We start from the raw sequence: 25,530 nt of genomic DNA, 5'->3' as shown, positions 1-25,530 counted from the left end.
TGCAATACATCCTGTACAATGCCCAGCAGCCATATATGTGCTAGTCTATAACAAGAATCACACAATTACCTCTTCCAACAACGTCTCCTCTCCACTTCCTGCAACTTCTCTTTTTCCTGTGGTTACATCATTTCCTGTGTGTGTGTGATCGCCATCTTGTGGTGAATAGACTAACTGCAGCCACTGTTTTTGGGATCTCCTTCACTAAGAGTTACATTATTATTATTATAGACAACTTTACTTACGGTAACGTCTTTTCCAGTAGTCAGAAGGACAGCACCCCTGGATGAGACCTGTCTCCCTCCCCACCGTGGACAGGAACTGCAAGATAAAAGATTTGCATAACAAATAGGCAGCAGTATATCTAAGAGTAACTTACCCTAATGCCTCAGTTAATACAATAGATGACACGGACCGTAGCCCATTACTTACATGATAGTTACTCCACCCAAGAAAGGGCGGGTTGCAGGGGTGCTGTCCTTCTGACTACTGGAAAAGACGTTACCGTAAGTAAAGTTGTCTTTCCCAGAACGTCATTGGACAGCACCCCTGGATGAGACGATATACAAGATATTGGTCTTAGGGAGGGACCACTGCCTGCAACACTTTCCTTCCAAAGGAAAGGTCTGTTCCAGCCGATACATTCAGGCGATAGTGTTTTACAAAGGTATTCTGATTCGACCAAGTAGCAGCTCTGCAGATCTGATCTATAGATGCCCCTGCCCTCTCTGCCCAGGAAGTCGATATTCCTCTTGTGGAATGTGCTCTGATGGGAGATTTTAATTGTTTCCCCTGAGTCTGATATGCTGAAGCAATTGCCTGCTTTATCCATCGTGCCAGCGTCGTTTTTGAAGCCCTGTTTCCTCTGAATTTTCCGGCAAATAGAGCAAATATATTCTCCGTTTTCCTCCAGGGGGCTGTTCTATTCAAGTAATGTAACAGGCATCTCCTGACATCCAGACAATGCAATTTCTTCTCCTTATCATTTGTAGGATTCTCACAAAAGGAAGGTAAGAAGATTTCCTGATTCCTGTGAAAAGAGGAGACTACCTTTGGTAGAAAAGCCGCATCAGGGCGAAGCGTAATTCTATCTTCCGAGATGATACAGTAAGGTTCTTTAATTGATAATGACTGTAGTTCGCTTACTCTTCTAGCTGACGTAATCGCCAACAGGAAGGCTGTCTTTAAAGTAAGGAATTTGTCTGAAATTTCTGTTAAAGGCTCAAAAGGGGATTCACATAACCCTTGTAATACAGTATTTAAGTCCCATGCAGGAACCCTGAGTCTTATTATAGGTTTTAGTCTTTTTAAGGCCTGAAAAAAACGTATCACTAAATCTTCCTGAGCAAGACGTCTCTCCAGATAAACACTGATGGCGGACACCTGAACCTTAAGTGTACTTATACTTAGGCCCTTCTTATATCCGCATTGCAGGAACTCTAAAACTGATGTAAGTGAATCACTGTCACAAGATCTTTCTAAACACCATTCACTAAATACCTTCCAGGCTTTTTGATATATTGTACGCGTTACTTTCTTCCTACTTTGTATTAAAGTCTCTGATAGGCCATCCGAGAACCCCTTTGCTTTTAAGATGCCCCATTCAAGTTCCAAGCTGAGAGGTGAAGTCTTGCTAGATCCGGATGCTGAACTGGACCCTGCGATATTAGGTGTGGAAGAAGAGGAAAGACAATTGGATCTGAAACTGCTAATTTTTTCAGAGATGTGAACCATGGCCTCTTCGGCCAAAGTGGAGCTATTAGGATTACACGGGCTTGGTCCTGGACAATCTTCTTTATTACCCTTGATAAAAGTGGTATTGGAGGAAAGGCATACATCCTTGCAATCCCCCAATCCGCCGTAAAGGCGTCCACTTTCCATGGAAGATCCTTTGGAAACAGAGCACAAAACTGATGACATTTTGCATTTCCCCTTCTTGCAAATAGGTCTATTTCCGGGTATCCCCACTGTAATGCCACCTGATGGAATATTTCCTGATCCAGAGACCACTCGTTTGGATCCAGTTTCTTCCTGCTTAGGTAATCTGCCACCTGGTTCGATGTTCCCTTCAAGTGTATTGCTGTCAGTACGTCCTGAGGAAGTCCCTGGGCGGGGCGAAACGCGTCGACGTAGGCCTGCGTCACGCGCTGAGATGTGCCTCTCTGCCCCCCTCTGCCCTCCCGCCGGATCGGAGCACGGTGCCCGGAACTATGGCGTATACTTTCAAGGACTGAACTCCCGCCTGGTTGGGGTAATACAAGTCTGAGGCCCTGAGTTTGATACTCCCGCAGATATACATCGTGGACACTGCGGTCAATCGGGCAGGCTAAAAACCGTCCATGCGGACGCTGCATATCGCATCAATGGAGGAGGTGGTAACTATGTGAAACAGTGCATACGGCATCTATATCCGCAAAGTTCATGTGTATATCCAATTATGGTGAAGTATTACATGCATGGAAACTTCGTTGTCACGATATATGGCTTGGCTGAAATACTGAACTGTTTTGTCCGCATAGGCCTATAACTTTTATATTACAGCAAACTGGCTAGGTGCACCAGCTCAAATGGTCTGAAAAGACTCTTGAAGGAATATAGTGATCTTTCCATGACGATCTTCCTAAAGTGGAACTTTACCTTATGCCATTGAATTTTGAAAGCAGGACTTGCCGTGGGATATTTTTCATATATGCCTCTCATGGACTGTGTTCTTAAGTGTCATTTTTTCATGGGTGACGACCCATGTTAGTTGGTATCTTGATGTGGATGTCTGCATGCAGGGCATGGTGTTGTGATTGCGGGGGGGCATAGGGGGGCTTTGGGGGGGCACATTTTTATTGCTGTTGACCACTGTGATATTGGCGCATGGGGTGATGCGGACACGTTTGACGGGCAATTAGCATATTAGATGCTTTAATCTTTTGGCATTGTAGGTGTCCGTGTCCGCCTCTCCCCATGTTGGGGGAGTGATATGGTCAACTGGCTATATTCTGGTCTGTGTGCAGTCCCCTGAGACTTTCTGTTTGAGACATTGTGGGGTAACACCCCGTTTAATGATAAATTGTGCATTAATATGGTGTGCTACAAAAAAACTTTTTTACAGACTCATTATTATCAATCAAGGTAAAAAATAACCTTTGATTCTCAATAAATATCAGGTGGTTGAACGGCATATACTGGTAGTGTGTTTGTTTACTAATTATTGCTGTCAGGGACCTGAGATTCTTTTCTGCCCAAAAAAGGATTCTCACTGTCGTTTTCCATAAGCTCCGACTCCTCGTGCCCCCCTGTCTGTTTAAGAAGGCTACCACACTCCTGTTGTCTGTCTCTATTTTGACATGATAGTCTCTGATTTGGTGGTTGAAATGCCGCAATGCTTGCCATACTGCTTCCAGTTCTCTGCTGTTTGAAGATTGTGACCTCTCTGCAACACTCCATTCCCCCTGTGCTGGTTGAGAATTGAAGTGGGCTCCCCAACCCCACAAGCTGGCATCGGTTGTAATTGTAACTTGTTGTGGATAATTCCACAGACGACCTGGGGAAAGGTGTACTGCTTCCTGCCACCACAGAAGAGAGGCCTTTATATTCTGTGGAATGATGAGTTTTTTGTCTAGTGATGCTAGAGACCTGTTCCATGACCTTAGAATCCATGACTGGAGAAATCTTGAGTGGAACTGGCCCCATTGGACTGCCGGGAAGGAGGAAGTCAGAAGGCCTAGCACTGCCATAGCTTTCCTTAAAGATATGCTCCTTGATTTCTGAAAAGACAAAACATTATTAAGGATAGTATTGATCTTCCTATCAGGTAAAAACAATCTTTCTTCTCTGGTGGAAATATAGAAACCCAGGAATTCTAGTCGCTGGGAAGGGATTAGGGAAGATTTATTCCAATTAATTATCCAACCTAGGTCCTGGAGGAGGCATATAGTTTTAGAAAGGTGAGTACTAACAGAGCTGGCGGAAGTACCCCATAATAGGAAATCATCTAGGTAACCAACAATATTAACCCCTTCTAACCTAAGAAGGGCTAACATTTCAGCTGTAACCTTAGTAAATAACCATGGAGCTGAAGATAATCCAAAAGGTAAGGCAATAAATTGAAAGTGTCTTACCTTCCCTTCCATCCATACGGCAAACCTCAGGTACTGTTGAGAAGATAGGTGGATTGGTAGATGTAGGTAAGCATCCTTTAAGTCTATGGTTGCTAAGTAATCGTTGCTCTGTAAGAGATGAATCACAGATCGAATGTTGTCCATTCTGAACTTCCTGTATTTTACTATTAGATTTAAAGTCTTTAGATTTAGAATAAATCGATAACCCCCCTGAGGCTTTTTTACCAGAAAGACTGGGGAGTAAAACCCCTGTTCCCTTTGTATACTTGGAACTTCTCGGATTACTCTTTTTTGAAGGAGTGACTTCACTTCTGCTTGGAGAGCTATTCTTAATGATTGATTTCTTGGGCAAGGAGTTAGGACAAAGTTGTGAGGGGGGGGGGTTGAATGAATTCTATTCTGTAACCTTCTAGCACGATATTTAGTAGCCACTGGTTCTGAAGCAGTTGTTGCCATTTTTCGAAAAAATGTGACACTCTCCCCCCCACCGGAATGATGGCGTCATTGTTTATCTGCCTTTTTGGCACTAGTGGTGCCAAAACGCGGTTTTTGTTGTCTATAAGGGGCCCATCTCTTATTTCTGGAAGACTTGTTTTCCGGCTCATTTTTTGAGGGGGCCCGAAATGGCCGCTTATTCTGAAATGGCCGCTTCCTAGGAAAATTTTTCTTACTGTCTGCCGTACGATCTAGAGTGTCATCCAATCTAGACCCGAACAAAAGTTTTCCTTCACAAGGGATACCACAAAGCCTAGATTTGGACGAGATATCTCCGTTCCAGGTTTTAACCCATACACCCCTTCTAGCAGAGTTAACTAACGCTGTGGTCCTAGCAGTCAATTTCACGGTATCATCTGCCGCATCAACCATATAATTAGATGCATTCATAATTTTTGGGAAGTCCCTGAGTATTTCCTCTCTAGAGACCCCATTGGCAATTTTAAATTGTAAGTCTGAAAGCCATGATTTGAGAGATCTACTAACTGCTGTAGATGCTATTGCTGGTTTGAAGGTTAATGAGGAAGATTCCCAGGCTCTCCTCAAAACGTTATCCATCTTTTTATCTATCGGGTCTTTAAGATTCCCGAAATCCTCAAACAATAAGTCAGACCTTCTAGACACCCTAGAAAAAGATGGATCCAGCTTTGGCGGAGGACCCCAACATTCCTGGTCCTCAGGAGAAAAGGGATAACGCCTGGATAAGGATTTAGGCCAAAAGGCCCGCTTCTCAGGATTATCCCATTCCTTCTTAATCATAGTTTTTAAAGTAGAATGGACCGGAATAAAACGAGACTGGGGGTCCGCCAAACCTTCATACATCTGATCCAGGGGAGTTAATGGCTTCTGTTCAGATTTAATGCCCATAATTTCATGCATGGAGGACAAAAGGTCCTTCATTAAATCAGGGGAAAAGGAAAATTTTTGAGGCCTATCTGTACCCTCTATTCCTTCCCCTTCAGGAATCTCCTCCAATTCAGAAATCTCTCCTTCCGATAGTTCTGAAGCCTCGGCATCACTTTCTCTATTACCGCTTGCCCCTGCCGGCTCAGTATGCGGAGCTGGGACCAGAGGAAGTGCAGCATTAACATTGGGCACAATAGGAACTATACTGCTGGGGCCAGGCATATCCGCAGAGCTAGGAGCTGTGGTTTGAGCCGAAATAGCAGAGTCCTTAATTTCCTTAATGGCAGTAGACATTTCTGACCGCATCCAGCCCATCAGATCCTTAAATATAACCGGGGATTCATCCTTCACTAGTTTATTAGTACAGTCTTGACATAGTTTTTTTGAAGATGAAGATGACAAACGACTAAAACAAATGGCACATTTCTTCCCGGATTTGCTAGACCCACTAGATCCATGCTGACTAGATTGCCCAGTAGTAGCTTTATCCGTTTTGTCATGTTTTTCATGTTTTTCAGGCTATAAAAAACAATAGACAAATACTACCATTAGTATCCCCTCTAATATATAAACATGTATATATATATATATATATATACCCAGCATGATAACATCAGTACTTGCCAGAGAGGGGTCTTGGGCAGGCCTGGCAGACTGCGCAGGAGCTGACCCAGCTGCGTCCTCCATGCTCACAAACAAACAGAGTGAGAAAGGGATTTAGCATATATAACCATGAGGGTTCTGACATCACCTGCGGGGCGGCACCCGCTCTTTTAATTAATGACAATTAGTGTCCCGCTGCGGCGCATGCCGCCAACACGAATTGCCCCAATGAATTACCTGAGTGAATCAGCTGCAGCTGATTCACCATCACCGCCGCAGCCCCTGCCGCGTCCTCTGAATCGCGCTGGACGCACTTGCGCGACTACTTCCGGGTTGACCCGAAAGTTCCTCCTTCTTCGCGCGCCTGCGCGTATATCCATGCTGCCTCCATCGGAGAAGCCTCCCTCACGCTGCAGGACTCTGGCTGTTCATTGAACAGCGTTACCTAGAGTCCTGCCAGCCGCTGCCCCCGAACATCTGCCGTGGATAGCACCCTGGAGACCTCTCCTCCGCATCCCGTCCGGGACAGGAAACTGAACTGAGGCATTAGGGTAAGTTACTCTTAGATATACTGCTGCCTGTTTGTTATGCAAATCTTTTATCTTGCAGTTCCTGTCCACGGTGGGGAGGGAGACAGGTCTCATCCAGGGGTGCTGTCCAATGACGTTCTGGGAAATTATTATTATTTATTGTATTTATAAAGCGCCAACATATTACGCAGCGCTGGACAATAAATATATACAATGATACAAGGATGACATACATAGGGTTATACACATAGAACAAAGTTATACATACAAATTGTACAAAATACATGATCATGCAATATGGGCTGGTTAGGTAGGCCCAGTAATACAAGTACAAGCTGTCATAGGACAGGAGCACATGATCCTGTAGATTACACCAGGGAGTGGAGGACCCTGCCAGAGGCTTACAATCTAAAGGGAGGGGTGGAAACACTAGGGGGGGGATGTTAAATACATATTGCCTATACAGCTCATGGTGAATCAGAACTCATAGGAGTGTGTAAATTGCCTTACAAATGACCAAAATGGGCTCCATGTTAAGCAATACAGAAATTTGCCTTTTTGAAAACAAAAGGTATTTGTGATATATATATCAATATATGCAGCCAGGTGTATAGGTCTCCCCAGTATATGTAGCCAGGTGTATAGGTGCCCCCAGTATATGCAGCCAGGTGTATAGGTGCCCCCAGTAGAGCCAGGTGTATAGGTGTCCCCAGTATATGCAGCCAGGGGTATAGGTCTCCCCAGTATATGCAGCCAGGTGTATAGGTGCCCCCAGTATAGCCAGGTGTATAGGTGTCCCCAGTATATGCAGCCAGGGGTATAGGTCTCCCCAGTATATGCAGCCAGGTGTATAGATGTCCCCAGTATAGCCAGGTCTATAGGTGTCCCCAGTATATGTAGCCAGGTCTATAGGTGTCCCCAGTATATGTAGCCAGGTGTATAGGTGCCCCCAGTATAGCCAGGTCTAAATCCCCAGTATATGTAGCCAGGTGTATAGGTCTCCCCAGTATATGCAGCCAGGTGTATAGGTCTCCCCAGTATATGCAGCCAGGTGTATAGGTCTCCCCAGTATATGCAGCCAGGTGTATAGGTCTCCCCAGTATATGCAGCCAGGTGTATAGATGTCCCCAGTATATGTATCCAGGTGTATAGGTGTCCCCAGTATAGCCAGGTCTAAATCCCCAGTATATGTAACCAGGTGTATAGGTCTCCCCAGTATAGCCAGGTGTATAGGTCTCCCCAGTATATGCAGCCAGGTGTATAGGTCTCCCCAGTATATGCAGCCAGGTGTATAGATGTCCCCAGTATATGTATCCAGGTGTATAGGTGTCCCCAGTATAGCCAGGTCTAAATCCCCAGTATATGTAGCCAGGTGTATAGGTCTCCCCAGTATAGCCAGGTGTATAGGTCTCCCCAGTATAGCCAGGTGTATAGGTCTCCCCAGTATATGCAGCCAGGTGTATAGATGTCCCCAGTATATGTATCCAGGTGTATAGGTGTCCCCAGTATAGCCAGGTCTAAATCCCCAGTATATGTAGCCAGGTGTATAGGTCTCCCCAGTATAGCCAGGTGTATAGGTCTCCCCAGTATATGCAGCCAGGTGTATAGGTCTCCCCAGTATATGCAGCCAGGTGTATAGATGTCCCCAGTATATGTATCCAATCGTATAGTTCAAGTGCGGAGGTGGCACACCTTACCCAAAATGCGGGTGCTATGGCCTGTGGATACTGAGCCCCAGCATCCAAGAATTTAACAGCAAGGTAAAGAAGTCCAGGTCAGCACACCTTTTCAAAATGAAGATTTTTCTCAATGTATTGCTTCATAAGCACGTGAAAACTGACAATTGTTTCGGGGCCACGGCGGGTCCCCTTCTTCAGATAGTGCAAACAAACGTTTGTTTGCACTATCTGAAGAAGGGGACCCGCCGTGGCCCAGGAAACAATTGTCAGTTTTCACGTGCTTATGAAGCAATAACTTGAGAAAAATCTTCATTTTGAAAAGGTGTGCTGACCTGGACTTCTCTACCTTCCAGTATATGTATCCAGGTGTATAGGTGTCCCCAGTATATGTGCTAGTATATAACAAGAATCACACAATTACCTCTTCCAACAACGTGTCCTCTCCACTTCCTGCAACTTCTCTTCTTCCTATCTGACATCATTTCCTGTGTGTGAGATCGCCATCTTGTGGTGAATAGACTAACTGCAGCCACTGTTTGTGGGATCTCCTTCACTAAGAGTTACATATTGCCTATACACCTCATGGTGAATCAGAACTCATAGGAGTGTGTAAATTGCCTTACAAATGACCAAAATGGGCTCCATGTTAAGCAATACAGAAATTTGCCTTTTTGAAAACAAAAGGTATTTGTGATATATATATATCGATATATGCAGCCAGGTGTATAGGTCTCCCCAGTATATGTAGCCAGGTGTATAGGTGCCCCCAGTATGAGCAGCCAGGTGTATAGGTGCCCCCAGTATATGCAGCCAGGTGTATAGGTACCCCCAGTAGAGCCAGGTGTATAGGTGTCCCCAGTATATGCAGCCAGGGGTATAGGTCTCCCCAGTATATGCAGCCAGGTGTATAGGTGCCCCCAGTATAGCCAGGTGTATAGGAGTCCCCAGTATATGCAGCCAGGGGTATATGTCTCCCCAGTATACGCAGCCAGGTGTATAGATGTCCCCAGTATAGCCAGGTCTATAGGTGTCCCCAGTATATGTAGTCAGGTCTATAGGTGTCCCCAGTATATGTAGCCAGGTGTATAGGTCTCCCCAGTATATGCAGCCAGGTGTATAGGTCTCCCCAGTATATGCAGCCAGGTGTATAGATGTCCCCAGTATATGTATCCAGGTGTATAGGTGTCCCCAGTATAGCCAGGTCTATAGGTGTCCCCAGTATGGCCAGGTCTATAGGTGTCCCCAGTATATGTAGCCAGGTCTATAGGTGTCCCCAGTATAGCCAGGTGTATAGGTGTCCCCAGTATATGCAGCCAGGTGTATAGGTCTCCCCAGTATATGCAGCCAGGTGTATATGTGTCCCCAGTATATGTAGCCAGGTGTATAGGTGCCCCCAGTATAGCCAGGTCTATATCCCCAGTATATGTAGCCAGGTGTATAGGTCTCCCCAGTATAGCCAGGTGTATAGGTGTCCCCAGTATATGCAGCCAGGTGTATAGGTCTCCCCAGTATATGTAGCCAGGTGTATAGGTGCCCCCAGTATGAGCAGCCAGGTGTATAGGTGCCCCCAGTATATGCAGCCAGATGTATAGGTACCCCCAGTAGAGCCAGGTGTATAGGTGTCCCCAGTATATGCAGCCAGGGGTATATGTCTCCACAGTATATGCAGCCAGGTGTATAGATGTCCCCAGTATAGCCAGGTCTATAGGTGTCCCCAGTATATGTAGTCAGGTCTATAGGTGTCCCCAGTATATGTAGCCAGGTGTATAGGTCTTCCCAGTATATGCAGCCAGGTGTATAGATGTCCCCAGTATATGTATCCAGGTGTATAGGTGTCCCCAGTATAGCCAGGTCTATAGGTGTCCCCAGTATGGCCAGGTCTATAGGTGTCCCCAGTATATGTAGCCAGGTCTATAGGTGTCCCCAGTATAGCCAGGTGTATAGGTGTCCCCAGTATATGCAGCCAGGTGTATAGGTCTCCCCAGTATATGCAGCCAGGTGTATATGTGTCCCCAGTATATGTAGCCAGGTGTATAGGTCTCCCCAGTATAGCCAGGTGTATAGGTGTCCCCAGTATATGCAGCCAGGAGTATAGGTCTCCCCAGTATATGTAGCCAGGTGTATAGGTGCCCCCAGTATGAGCAGCCAGGTGTATAGGTGCCCCCAGTATATGCAGCCAGGTGTATAGGTACCCCCAGTAGAGCCAGGTGTATAGGTGTCCCCAGTATATGCAGCCAGGGGTATAGGTCTCCCCAGTATATGCAGCCAGGTGTATAGGTGCCCCCAGTATAGCCAGGTGTATAGGTGTCCCCAGTATATGCAGCCAGGGGTATATGTCTCCCCAGTATATGCAGCCAGGTGTATAGATGTCCCCAGTATAGTCAGGTCTATAGGTGTCCCCAGTATATGTAGCCAGGTGTATAGGTCTTCCCAGTATATGCAGCCAGGTGTATAGATGTCCCCAGTATATGTATCCAGGTGTATAGGTGTCCCCAGTATAGCCAGGTCTATAGGTGTCCCCAGTATGGCCAGGTCTATAGGTGTCCCCAGTATATGTAGCCAGGTCTATAGGTGTCCCCAGTATAGCCAGGTGTATAGGTGTCCCCAGTATATGCAGCCAGGTGTATAGGTCTCCCCAGTATATGCAGCCAGGTGTATATGTGTCCCCAGTATATGTAGCCAGGTGTATAGGTGCCCCCAGTATAGCCAGGTCTATATCCCCAGTATATGTAGCCAGGTGTATAGGTCTCCCCAGTATAGCCAGGTGTATAGGTGTCCCCAGTATATGCAGCCAGGTGTATAGGTGTCCCCAGTATATGTAGCCAGGTGTATAGGTGCCCCCAGTATATGTAGCCAGGTGTATATGTGCCCCCAGTATAGCCAGGTCTATATCCCCAGTATTTGTAGCCAGGTGTATAGGTCTCCCCAGTATTTGTAGCCAGGTGTATAGGTCTCCCCAGTATATGCAGCCAGGTGTATATGTGTCCCCAGTATATGTAGCCAGGTGTATAGGTGCCCCCAGTATAGCCAGGTCTATATCCCCAGTATATGTAGCCAGGTGTATAGGTCTCCCCAGTATAGCCAGGTGTAGAGGTGTCCCCAGTATATGCAGCCGGGTGTATAGGTCTCCCCAGTATATGCAGCCAGGTGTATAGGTGTCCCCAGTATATGTAGCCAGGTGTATAGGTGCCCCCAGTATATGTAGCCAGGTGTATAGGTGCCCACAGTATAGCCAGGTCTATAGCCCCAGTATTTGTAGCCAGGTGTATAGGTCTCCCCAGTATATGCAGCCAGGTGTATAGGTGCCCCAGGAAGGGAGGCAGCCAGTGTAAGGGAGCTAGTGGCAAAGTGGTGGAGAAGGGGGGGGGGAAGTGTCCCCCCCTTCCCTCACCTTGGGGCTCCCTTTCCTGGCTCTCCCTTCCGGATTAATGTGTCTCCTATGATGGCGCAGCAGCTGACAGCGGGCGGGGAGGACTTACCGCTGTCCTTCCAGCCGGCAGAGGGAGCTGTGATCTGTGCGCCGCTAGTCTGGTCTTGAGTAGACCAGACTTGAGGCGCACAGATCATAGCTCTCTCCGGCGGCTGCGTAACAGCGGTAAGTCCTTCCCGCCCGCTGTCAGGCGCTGCACCATCGGAGGAGACACATTAATCATGAAGGGAGAGCCAGGAAAGGGAGCCCCAAGGTGAGGGAAGGGGGGGGAGACTTCCCCCTTCTCCGCCACTTTGCCACCAGCTCCCTTTCACTGGCTGCCTCCCTTCCTGCACCAATAGTCAGTCCGCCCCTGCATCTGACCCCCCAGCCAGCTGGGACACTGGGGGGTCATAGCGGGATAGCCCTCCCAAATCGGGTCAGTCCCGACGAAAACGGGACAGTTGGGGACTCTGGATTATTCAGAGTGGAGTTTACATATGATGTCTCCCACAATGCATCACTGCTGAATATGCAAATCCTTTTTTGTCTCTGAAAGCTAGCCACACCCCCAGAACCGCTGGAATGCAATGATGTGTCATCTTGTTAATATTACAGAGCCTCCATAATCCAACATGAATACAGACTGGCTGATTCTCATCAGTGCATGGCATGGATTAATATTGCTCTATGGGGTAGGGCTTGGAACACCCCCTCAGTTACAGATTGCCCATCAAGCTAAACAATCTATTGTCATTATTATTTTTAGTTGCTACACAACAGCCTCATCTACAGATACATCTACAAGAACTCACACCCCTGAGTACTTACTAAGATGAGCGCATGATTCTGGGCTTACGGATGTGCTAGTCTTTGGCAGTACTCGGAAATGTGAGTATTTCTGAAGGCTTCCTGAACAACACTAAAGCGCTATTTTACCTGGCGGGTCAAAGAAGTTAGACCAGGCATGGCACAGTAACCATGGCCACTGACTGTCCTCAGAGGAGCTCACAATCTAATCCCTTTCATAGTCATAGTGTAATGTCTCTACCATATTATTATTATGTATTTATATAGCACTGACATCTTCTGCAGCACATTAGAGTGTACATAGTCCTGTCACTGACTGTCCTCAGAGGAGCTCATAATCTAATCCTACCATAGTCATAGTCTAATGTCTCTACCATATTATTATTATGTATTTATATTGCACTGACATCTTCTGCAGCGCTTTACAGAGTACATAGTCATGTCACTGACTGTCCTCAGAAAAGTTCATAACCTAATCACTACCATAGTCATATGTCTTATAATATTATTATTATAAATTTATATAGCACTGACATTTTCTGCAGCACTTTAGTATGTCCTCAGAGGAGATCACAGCCTAATCACTACCATAGTCATACTTTGTAGGAAACAAACAAACATATTGGGACTGCTATCCAGGCTGCACACCCCAGCCCTTCCAGATGTGTTAATTACACAGGGGCCCTAACCATAATAAACACCTCATCTCACATTAATCCCTCCATATCTCTCCTGGGACTCTCATTCTCTTCTGGCCAGGCTCCTCCTCCCAGCAGCCCCTCCTCCCAGCAGCTCCTCCTCCCAGCAGCTGACAGACTGGTTAGCCGGGACATGGAAGTCCCCTCCTCCATTACTGAGCTTATGGGAAGTATCCTGGAATCAGGTGACAGGACGGGTGACAGCTCGGATGTACAATAAAAGGAGGAGCTTTTATATGTAAATAGATAGCGCTCCACTCCACTCAAAGTTCATCAAAGGAGAATCCCCCTTAGGGGCTGCACTCACCCAGCCTGTGTGACCACTATGAGACTGGTCAATAAGCGCCCTTATATCCTCCTGTGGCCGGCTGCCCGATCTCAGCTTCTGGGTGTCCCCACTCCAGATAACACTCCTTCTTAATGCGGACTCCCCGCTGGTTCCTCCTCGTAAATGTTCCTTGTTAGTTTCTCACCTCAAACAGAATGAGCCTCATATAGCGTAATTCCGTTATATAAAAGTAGGCTTTATCATATAGATATACTCACAAACATAGATTGTAAACAGAGTGTCTAGACGGCCTCTCCCCCGTGCCTCTCTGGATAGGCTCACTGGGTTTTCTCTGTTATACGCCGCTGTGGTAATTCCAGATCGTCCTGCGGGCTGCTAGCTCCTCCCTACGTGTTTCGTCACCGGCGCGTGACTCATCAGGGGCGTGGCTAGCCCCAGGACGTCTGATGATTTAAATACGTAGGAGCAATGCTTCTCCCAATACCCGCCCTTACCAAAAAGCTTAGCGCATGCGTGGTCATAGCCTCCCCGCGCCACCACTACGAGGCTTGGCTATGCTAATTTAGATAGAAGATGCGATGTATTCCTCTCGCCGCTATGGACGTACGCATATTGCGCAATGCTGAGGCAGAAGGGAGGCCCGTGTACATAGTGCTACAGACATTCATATGCATAGCATTTTTTAAAAATCCCATAGTTTTTTAAAAATCCCTGAATTCAATAAATTCAATAAAACAGTACAGCACAATGCACATATTATATATATATATATATATACAATATGCCTAAAAATTCATATTCTTGCGCACAGTCACCATCTTGTGGTCAGTTAATGTATGGCCTCTCACTAATTCTATGTTACAGAAGTGTGCATACAAATAAAGGCAATATGTTTGCATAGATGCAACTGAGCATAAAATCAGGATTGTTAACTAAAATTGATAACTAAAACCGATTTGGAACAATTTAAAATAAACATATATACTGTCATAGAGTTAAATCCTCATGATGTATCAATAACAGGATAATCGTATTTACTCACACATAGAGATAGTGTGTATCCTGTATTTCAACTGTTTGCTATATAGTAATTAAGATCAATTTCCACATTATGCCCCCCCCCCCCTGGTTGTAAGGTTCCCATCTGGTAAATCTATCTGGTTTCAGCTTTTGATATTTCCCGAATCTTGTTACAACCTCTCCACGAGTAGTTTGCCTTTTCTATTCCACAAAACTTTAAGGTACTGGGGTCCGATTGGTGATGTGTTTTATAATGGTCCGACACACTATGTGCCATCAATCCCTGTCTAATGTTTCCAATGTGTTCTCCAATCCTCTTTCTTAGTTTCCTGGTTGTTCTGCCTATGTACTGGATATTGCAGGGGCACCACACCATGTACACCACCCCCTTAGTGTTACACGTAATGTTCTGCCTTATTTTGTGGGTGGTTCCTTTTGATGTAGATACTACCTCGTTACATCTAATTGGCATCCCCTCTCTACATCCTATACATCCTCTGCATGGGAAGAACCCCTGTTGTTGCCAAAATGGTATCACTTCCCTGGGTGGATTTACGCAACTTGGCGCCAGATAGTTCCTCAGGTTCTTTGCCTTGCGATATATAAATTTAGGGTGGTCCGGTAATATCTTCCTAAGTTGGTTATCTTCTCTCAGTATAGCCCAGTGTTTTCTTATGATGTGTTCCACCTGTTTGTACTGAATGTTAAAGTCACTTAGGAAAGGTATGTTCTCCGTTTGCTGGCCCATTAGACTCCTCGGTCCCTTTTTAATTAGTTCTGATCTGTCTATTCTACCTACATCCATTATCTGCCTTTGGATTTCTGCCTCATCATATCCCTTATCTATAAATTGTTCAGCTAACACCTGTGACTGACCCACATAATCTCTCATGTCAGTACAATTCCTCCAGAGTCTGATCATTTGTCCTTTTGGTATTACATTTTTCCATTTCGGATGGTGGCAGCTATCTTTATCAAGATATCCATTTCTGTCCGTTGGTTTGAAGTAGGTAGTTGTACGTATTTTTCCATCCTTTTTTGCAATGTTTAAATCCAGGAAGTGTATTGATGTCCTGCTCTTTTCCATAGTTAGCTCAATATTCATCCTGTTCTGGCTGAGCTTTTCAAAGAACACTGGAAGATCTCCCTCATTTCCCCTCCATACCATAAAGAGGTCATCTATGAACCTTCGCCAGATGTAAATTCTACCATCATCACCATTCCCCAGTACTATCTCTTCCCATCTTCCCATAAATAGGTTAGCCAGGGAGGGGGCAAACCCCGCCCCCATAGCACATCCCCTAATCTGCAAATAATTTGCCCCATCATGCCAGAAATAGTTTCGCGTGAGAGCAAACTTCAGTAGTTTCATGATAAACCCACGTTGTTTCTCATTTAGTTGTTGGTCTTTATCAAGATAATACTTTACCGCCTCCAGACCTGCCTCATGCGGAATGTTCGTATATAATGATGTTACATCAGCGGTCACTAATATATCTCCCTCCTCCAGGTTTAAATTCTCAAGAATTTGTAACATGTACTTTGTATCTTTTATCACTTGGGGGAGGCCCATCACAAGCGGTTGCGGAAAGAAATCCAGATATTGGCCCAACCGATGGGTAATAGAGCCTATTCCGCTTATGATGGGCCTCCCCGGTGGTTTTTCCTGACTCTTGTGTACCTTGGGGATCTGGTATATTATCGGTGTCCTTGGGGCCGTGGGTATCAAAAATTCATATTCCTTGTCGTCCAGGATCCCCTCATTTAGTCCCAGCTTCAGTATTTCTCTCAGTTCAGTAGCAAACTCAGTACATGGATTCCCTTTCAGTTTTTTGTATGTTGTCATATCATTAACTTATTTATTTAGCTCCTCACCATATTGCTTCTGACTAAGGACTACAACCCCCCCACCCTTATCAGCTGGGCGCACAACCAGCTTTTTGTCTTCCAACATTTCCTTGGCTACCTTTGCCACTACTCTGACCCTTTGTGGTTGAATTTGTTCCAGATCAGTTTCCACTATCTTCTTAAATACTTCCACACAATTGGGGTTGGTTGTATTTTGTGGGTTAAATAAGGATCGATTTTTCATACCTGTGTGTTGGTATTGGCTTACAGGATTAGTTCTATTTGTTGGCCCTTCCTTACTGAGAAAATACTTTTTTATATTGAGAACTCTTGTATATTTCTGCAGGTCTATGTATGTTGTAAATTTATTCAATGGTTGTTGCGGTGCGTGCTTGAGGCCCTTATCGATAAGGGCCTCAAGCACGCACCGCAACAACCATTGAATCGATAAGGGCCTCAAGCACGCACCGCAACAACCATTGAACTGGATAAGGGCCTCAAGCATGCACCGCAACAACCATTGAACTCGATAAGGGCCTCAAGCACGCACCGCAACAACCATTGAATCGATAAGGGCCAGATGGGATTTTAAAAAAATGCTATGCATATGAATGTCTGTAGCACTATGTACACGGGCCTCCCTTCTGCCTCAGCATTGCGCAATATGCGTACGTCCATAGCGGCGAGAGGAATACATCGCATCTTCTATCTAAATTAGCATAGCCAAGCCTCGTAGTGGTGGCGCGGGGAGGCTATGACCACGCATGCGCTAAGCTCTTTGGGCAGAGCGGGCATTGGGAGAAGCATTGCTCCTACGTATTTAAATCACCAGACGTCCTGGGGTTAGCCACGCCCCTGATGAGTCACGCGCCGGTGACGAAACGCGTAGGGAGGAGCTAGCAGCCCGCAGGACGATCTGGAATTACGACAGCGGCGTATAACAGAGAAAACCCAGTGAGCCTATCCAGAGAGGCACGGGGGAGAGGCCGTCTAGACACTCTGTTTACAATCTATGTTTGTGAGTATATCTATATGATAAAGCCTACTTTTATATAACGGAATTACGCTATATGAGGCTCATTCTGTTTGAGGTGAGAAACTAACAAGGAACATTTACGAGGAGGAACCAGCGGGGAGTCCGCATTAAGAAGGAGTGTTATCTGGAGTGGGGACACCCAGAAGCTGAGATCGGGCAGCCGGCCACAGGAGGATATAAGGGCGCTTATTGACCAGTCTCATAGTGGTCACACAGGCTGGGTGAGTGCAGCCCCTAAGGGGGATTCTCCTTTGATGAACTTTGAGTGGAGTGGAGCGCTATCTATTTACATATAAAAGCTCCTCCTTTTATTGTACATCCGAGCTGTCACCCGTCCTGTCACCTGATTCCAGGATACTTCCCATAAGCTCAGTAATGGAGGAGGGGACTTCCATGTCCCGGCTAACCAGTCTGTCAGCTGCTGGGAGGAGGAGCTGCTGGGAGGAGGGGCTGCTGGGAGGAGGAGCCTGGCCCGAAGAGAATGAGAGTCCCAGGAGCGATATGGAGGGATTAATGTGAGATGAGTGTCTGTATAAAATTGTGATCATAGCCTAATACAGGCTCTATACTGGCTTCACTGGCCGTGTTATATACGGAAGAGGCCCCCAGTCATTGCCCCAATAATGGAGTGTTGATTTGGAAGTAGTACATGTGGGTGTAAGCATCATTAGCCACCCAATATTATTGCCAGGTAATGTGTTTATTATGGTTAGGGCCCCTGTGTAATTAACACATCTGGAAGGGCTGGGGTGTGCAGCCTGGATAGCAGTCCCAATATGTTTGTTTGTTTCCTACAAAGTATGACTATGGTATTGATTAGGCTGTGATCTCCTCTGAGGACATACTAAAGTGCTGCAGAAAATGTCAGTGCTATATAAATTTATAATAATAATATTATAAGACATATGACTATGGTAGTGATTAGGTTATGAACTTTTCTGAGGACAGTCAGTGACATGACTATGTACTCTGTAAAGCGCTGCAGAAGATGTCAGTGCAATATAAATACATAATAATAATATGGTAGAGACATTAGACTATGACTATGGTAGGATTAGATTATGAGCTCCTCTGAGGACAGTCAGTGACAGGACTATGTACACTCTAATGTGCTGCAGAAGATGTCAGTGCTATATAAATACATAATAATAATATGGTGGCACATTACACTATGACTATGAAAGGGATTAGATTGTGAGCTCCTCTGAGGACAGTCAGTGGCCATGGTTACTGTGCCATGCCTGGTCTAACTTCTTTGACCCGCCAGGTAAAATAGCGCTTTAGTGTTGTTCAGGAAGCCTTCAGAAATACTCACATTTCCGAGTACTGCCAAAGACTAGCACATCCGTAAGCCCAGAATCATGCGCTCATCTTAGTAAGTACTCAGGGGTGTGAGTTCTTGTAGATGTATCTGTAGATGAGGCTGTTGTGTAGCAACTAAAAATAATAATGACAATAGATTGTTTAGCTTGATGGGCAATCTGTAACTGAGGGGGTGTTCCAAGCCCTACCCCATAGAGCAATATTAATCCATGCCATGCACTGATGAGAATCAGCCAGTCTGTATTCATGTTGGATTATGGAGGCTCTGTAATATTAACAAGCTGACACATCATTGCATTCCAGCGGTTCTGGGGGTGTGGCTAGCTTTCAGAGACAAAAAAGGATTTGCATATTCAGCAGTGATGCATTGTGGGAGACATCATATGTAAACTCCACTCTGAATAATCCAGAGTCCCCAACTGTCCCGTTTTCGTCGGGACTGACCCGATTTGGGAGGGCTATCCCGCTATGACCCCCCAGTGTCCCAGCTGGCTGGGGGGTCAGATGCAGGGGCGGACTGACTATTGGTGCAGGAAGGGAGGCAGCCAGTGAAAGGGAGCTGGTGGCAAAGTGGCGGAGAAGGGGGAAGTCTCCCCCCCCCCTTCCCTCACCTTGGGGCTCCCTTTCCTGGCTCTCCCTTCATGATTAATGTGTCTCCTCCGATGGTGCAGCGCCTGACAGCGGGCGGGAAGGACTTACCGCTGTTACGCAGCCGCCGGAGAGAGCTATGATCTGCAGGGGCGCCTCTAGCCATTATGTCACTCCAGGCGAGAAAACCTGTGGCGCCCCCCACCCCAATGAAAATAATCGTAATGCAGCAATGTTTTACCATAAAATAATCGTAATGCAGCAATGTTTTACCATAAAATAATCGTAATGCAGCATTGTTGTACCATAAAATAATCGTAGTGCAGCATTGTTTTACCATAAAATAATCGTAATGCAGCAAATAATCGTAATGCAGCATTGTTTTACCATAAAATAATCGTAATACAGCAATCTTTCACCAGAAAATAATCGTAATGCAGCAATTTATCACCATCAAATAATCGTAATACAGCAAATAATCGTAATGCAGCAATTTATCACCATTAAATAATCGTAATACAGCAATGTTTCCCCATAAAATAATTGTAATGCAGCTAATAATCGTAATGCAGCAATCTTTCACCCAAAAAAATAATGGTAATACAGCCATCTTTAACCAGAAAATAATCGTAATGCAGCAATCTATCGCCAGAAAATAATTGTAATGCACCAATGTTTCACCAGAAAATAATCGTAATGCACCAATGTTTCTCCAGAAAATTATCGTAATGTGGCAATGTTTTACCATAAAATAATCGTAATGCAGCAATGTTTCACCATAAAATAATCGTAATGCAGCAAATAATCGTTATAATTATTTATTTAGCTCCTCACCATATTGCTTCTGACTAAGGACTACAACCCCCCCCACCCTTATCAGCTGGGCGCACAACCAGCTTTTTGTCTTCCAACATTTCCTTGGCTACCTTTGCCACTACTCTGACCCTTTGTGGTTGAATTTGTTCCAGATCAGTTTCCACTATCTTCTTAAATACTTCCACACAATTGGGGTTGGTTGTATTTTGTGGGTTAAATAAGGATCGATTTTTCATACCTGTGTGTTGGTATTGGCTTACAGGATTAGTTCTATTTGTTGGCCCTTCCTTACTGAGAAAATACTTTTTTATATTGAGAACTCTTGTATATTTCTGCAGGTCTATGTATGTTGTAAATTTATTCAATGGTTGTTGCGGTGCGTGCTTGAGGCCCTTATCGATAAGGGCCTCAAGCACGCACCGCAACAACCATTGAATCGATAAGGGCCTCAAGCACGCACCGCAACAACCATTGAACTGGATAAGGGCCTCAAGCATGCACCGCAACAACCATTGAACTCGATAAGGGCCTCAAGCACGCACCGCAACAACCATTGAATCGATAAGGGCCAGATGGGATTTTAAAAAAATGCTATGCATATGAATGTCTGTAGCACTATGTACACGGGCCTCCCTTCTGCCTCAGCATTGCGCAATATGCGTACGTCCATAGCGGCGAGAGGAATACATCGCATCTTCTATCTAAATTAGCATAGCCAAGCCTCGTAGTGGTGGCGCGGGGAGGCTATGACCACGCATGCGCTAAGCTCTTTGGGCAGAGCGGGCATTGGGAGAAGCATTGCTCCTACGTATTTAAATCACCAGACGTCCTGGGGCTAGCCACGCCCCTGATGAGTCACGCGCCGGTGACGAAACGCGTAGGGAGGAGCTAGCAGCCCGCAGGACGATCTGGAATTACCACAGCGGCGTATAACAGAGAAAACCCAGTGAGCCTATCTGGAGAGGCACGGGGCAGAGCCCGTCTAGACACTCTGTTTACAATCTATGTTTGTGAGTATATCTATATAATAAAGCCTACTTTTATATAACGGAATTACGCTATATGAGGCTCATTCTGTTTGAGGTGAGAAACTAACAAGGAACATTTACGAGGAGGAACCAGCGGGGAGTCTGCATTAAGGAGTGTTATCTGGAGTGGGGACACCCAGAAGCTGAGATCGGGCAGCCGGCCACAGGAGGATATAAGGGCGCTTATTGACCAGTCTCATAGTGGTCACACAGGCTGGGTGAGTGCAGCCCCTAAGGGGGATTCTCCTTTGATGAACTTTGAGTGGAGCGCTATCTATTTACATATAAAAGACTGTGCAGGGGGAATTTTCTGAACCTCAATAGAGCGCATACACACAGGAGGAGTGAGGATATAAGTAAACAATGGACTGAATCTTATTAAACACTCCTATGAACTTATATTGTATACCTGTATGGTAGAATTGCAGCGCTGTACACTACATATATAGAATAAAAGGAGGAGCAAATCATCTCTGGTGTGCTCTCAAGATTTTCATTGCACTTTTCTCACATTCCCATTGTAGTCTTTGTAGTATAATTTTCAGAGGAAGGGGGATACCACTGATAAAAGCTGATTAGGTGGTTGCCCTTGGTAATCACGGCACCAGCGATCATCTGAGGAGACGGCACTTACTCATGTATCTGCTTGATCTTCACACAGCTGCAGCTGTATACACAGACCAGAGACACTGAGGCCATAAAAGATTTATTGCACAGTCCACAATGCACTGCTCAGCCTTGGTTACAGAAGCAGTGGGACAGAAAACACAGATTAGCAGAACGTACATCAGCTCTAAATAGCTGTCAAGTGAATACCATTCTCCCCTACTACCTATAAACTACCGCTACATCTTATGTATCAAGATGGCGCCAAACTCGGACGCCGCGGCCACAGGGCTCCGGCCTTTTTAGCACTATCTCTCTCATCCACTCACCTCCGAGCTCCACTCTTGCTGGGGTAGGAGGCGGAGGACATGGGCACTACCGGTCCTGCTCCGCATCAGCCACGGATCGCAGGCGGCGTGAGGATCAGCTGTTCGGCGTGGGGATCAGCTCAGCTGTTCGGGGCCCACGTGTTGTGCGCAGGCAAGGAGAGGCAGCACGGAGTTCCGCTGATCTGCCGCCGCTGCCTCCAGATCATCACAGTCTCCAGCTGCGCCGATCCCAGCACCGCAGCTCATCACCCAGGACGGCTCCCAGCGGAGAGGCCCCCTTCATGTGGCTGGAAGTTGCCATGGAGACCCGGACGCCGCAAGGAAGGATCTCACGGCCATTCCCCCACCACTCACAGCCAGCAGGCGCTGCCAACGGATCCAGGTCACCGCACAGAGGAGGGTCACAGCTGCTCCCAGCCTCTCACTGCACGTGGGACACACCATGGCAGGCCCCATCCACCAAGGCCCGGAGGATCCTTTTGTTACCTGGATCCCCATGGGCCCTGGAGAGCTTGGTCCTTTCTCCACCAGTCCTGGCTCTGTATGCTTCAGCTGCCAGAAGCACGGGGTCCCATCTGCCTGCATCCACCATAGATCCCTGCACAACTGGACTGATGGCCGGATCCAGGGGTGTTTTTTAATCTGCAGCCCCAAAGACTCTGCCTGTCTCTCTTCTTGCCTTGGTCTTCTCTTTGTCTCGCTTAGCTATCCTTTCTCTCTTTCCCTCTCTCTTTCTCTATCCGTTCTTTCCAGGACACACTGCGGGGCATCTGGAACTGCTGTGGAGCGAGCAAGCGCCGTCAGTAGTTGGCAGGCTGCTCCACTCACATAGCAGATTCTTACAATCCCCCCCCAAGAAGACATATGTAGAATTCTTACCAATGTTTGTATTTATTTTTAACCTTCAAGCTGTACCTTTGGTTAGACAGTAGTGTTGGGCGAACAGTGTTCGCCACTGTTCGGGTTCATGGTATTCGGGAGGGTGCTCGGCCACGCTGCCCGAACCCAAACAGGCCTTTTGTGTTCGGCCAAACACAGCCGTGTCCGGCCGAACAAAGCCCCCTATAGGGTCCCAGCATAAAGAGAGAGCATGCCCCGAGCGCGGGGGGGGGGGGGGGGGGGCAGAAATGCCCCCCACCCCTCCCCGCTAAGCTCTCCCATCTGCTGGTCCCTATAAATTTAAATAGAAGTCCCCCAAAGTACCTGGCAGGAGGAGGGCAGGAAGAGGGCAGCCGGAGATCATAGGCGCTAGTACCATCTGGTACTTCCGCCCTCTCTCTGATGCACTTCCTGTTTACATTTGTAAGTCGCGTCAAGAGAGAGCAGAAGTACCGCGATGACGTGTACGAGGGTACGCGTCATCTACATGATGATACATACCCTCGTACGCGTCATCGCGGTACTTCTGCTCTCTCTTAACGCGACTTACAAATGTAAACAGGAAGTGCGTCAGAGAGAGGGCGGAAGTACCAGATGGTACTAGCGCCTATGATCTCTGGCTGCCCACCTCCAGCCAGGTACTTTGGGGGACTTTTATTTAAATTTATAGGGACAAGCAGAAGGGAGAGCTTAGCGAGGAGGGATGGGGGGCATTTCCGCCCCCCCCCCCCCGGGGCATGCTCTCTCTTTATGCTGGGACCCTATAGGGGGCCCCAAAGGGGCATATTCGGGGTCCCCATTGACTTGCATTGGGTTCGGGGTTTGGCCCGAACATGCCGAATATCGGGGGCATGGTCGGCCGAACCACCCCGAACCCGAACATCTGGATGTTCGCCCAACACTATTAGACAGTCCATATGAGTGTGTTTTCCTTGTTATGTGTCACCTTTCCATGCTCACACACTCTCCCCTAATTAGGTGTTTGTGCACCGGGGGAGAGAGAGAGCAAGACCTCTCGGCCTCCTTTATCCTGGCTTTTTGTGATGCCCTAACTTCTAGGCTGATGTCACCCATCTGCTCAGCAGCATCCGTGTCACATGCGTATCACTTGCATTCTCATGGAAAAGGGAAACTAAAAAACACATTTAAACAACCAGCTCCTCTTCATATTTACTGCCTGAAGTTTAAGAAAACAACTAACATTTATATGCTATAGCTTATCCCAGAACTATTGCCCTATGAGACTGTGTATCGGCCACGGACCTTCTAACCATGTGGATTTGTCTGAGTAGTTTTAAACACAAACTCACCTGTGTAATGATGCATATGAGTGTAATCTCCATCATGACGATCAGGGGGTGCAGAAAAGAAGTTGTAAGCCGCAGAGGCCCAGTCTGAGGATCCCTGGAACATGGAAACCTTTCCCACCAGGTCAGACTGGAACTCACCTGATTGTATTTGTGTCCCACCTCTTATAGAGCTCCTTGATCATGGTGAAATATCACCTCCAGTTTAGTGTTACGTTTGTCTAATAACTTAAAAAAGTGCAGTCTTGTTTATTATTATTTATTAAGCAAAGAAAGAAACAAACATGGGATACTGTCATACTCACCGTGCTGGTCCCAGCCCACATCGCCGTGCGCGCGCGCATTAATTCTCGGGGTTTTATTGCTGTTTGGCAGCCGCTTCCGGGTCATCCGCGTAGTACACATGCATACGCAAGGTCTTTGGCGCACGCGGATAGATTTACATGTACTAACGCTAGGTGTTATGACGTACGCATGTGCAAAGGCCTAGCGGACGTTTGTACGCATGCGCTGCGTTTTGGCGCCAGAATTCCCTATACAAGCACTCCACCATAGCCATAGTGCTGTTGTTTCTGACAGTTCTGGATGAGCCCGTGTATGGTGAATCCCTGCTCTGTGTTGATTACCCGTTGTGACCCTTAGCTTGTGACCCCGACTCCGCTTGATTGCCGCCTGCCCCGATCTCTGCCTGTGACCTTGATTCTGCCTGTTATCTGCCTGCCACAACCTTGGCTTGTGACCTTGACTCTGATTGCTTTCCACCTGCCTCGACCCCGGCTTGTGACCCCGACTATGTCTCTGCCTTCAGCTCCCGGATCTGACGCACTGATCTCTACACCGCAGTGTCATCTGTTCTCCAAACCACTGTAGGATTACCTTAAGCGCAACCTGGTGGGCACTAGGCAGCGAAGTTCCTGCACTCCCCTCAGGGGTGTGTGTGTAAAGACCCGTGGTCACTTAGACCCTGTGCTTGGGTGGTCCCTATCACAGTGGGGCAGTCAACAGCTTCTGCATCCTCCACATCCTAACAGGTACATAATAATACAGACAAATGGTATACAGTACCAATATATAAAATGCAGAATTGGTAACAAAATGCAGAATTGGTATCAAAACACAGAATCAATACAAAATACAGACCTGGTAATTACAGTGACAATTGTTACATAATGAATAAAATGTATAATACTGTTTATTTTGGACAATAAGACTCGGGGGG

At 46.5% G+C, this 25,530-nt stretch overlaps 1 protein-coding gene across 3 annotated transcripts in view; it reads right to left on the bottom strand.

Annotated features, from left to right (window-relative positions):
- Nucleotides 1–25,530, bottom strand: part of LOC137535455 (zinc finger protein 585A-like) — a 110,722-nt gene that overhangs the window by 8,327 nt on the left and 76,865 nt on the right. Inside the window, exons 1-2 of one of the 3 annotated variants that reach the window (XM_068257286.1) lie at nt 8,747–8,776; nt 70–204 (exon numbers count right to left, since the gene is read on the bottom strand). The exons of 1 other annotated variant lie outside the window; for it this stretch is intronic. The gene's annotated coding sequence lies outside the window, so the exon portion shown is untranslated. Of the gene's footprint in view, nt 1–69; nt 205–8,746; nt 8,777–25,530 lie in introns of those variants that run through there. One more of the 3 variants, XM_068257285.1, reaches the window with a different exon arrangement.

This window comes from Hyperolius riggenbachi, chromosome 10 (assembly GCF_040937935.1).
Source record: "Hyperolius riggenbachi isolate aHypRig1 chromosome 10, aHypRig1.pri, whole genome shotgun sequence".
Taxonomy (NCBI): Eukaryota; Metazoa; Chordata; class Amphibia; order Anura; family Hyperoliidae; genus Hyperolius; species Hyperolius riggenbachi.
The sequence above is the reverse complement of the archived record's forward strand: the minus strand, read 5'-3'. Positions and strand labels throughout refer to the sequence as shown.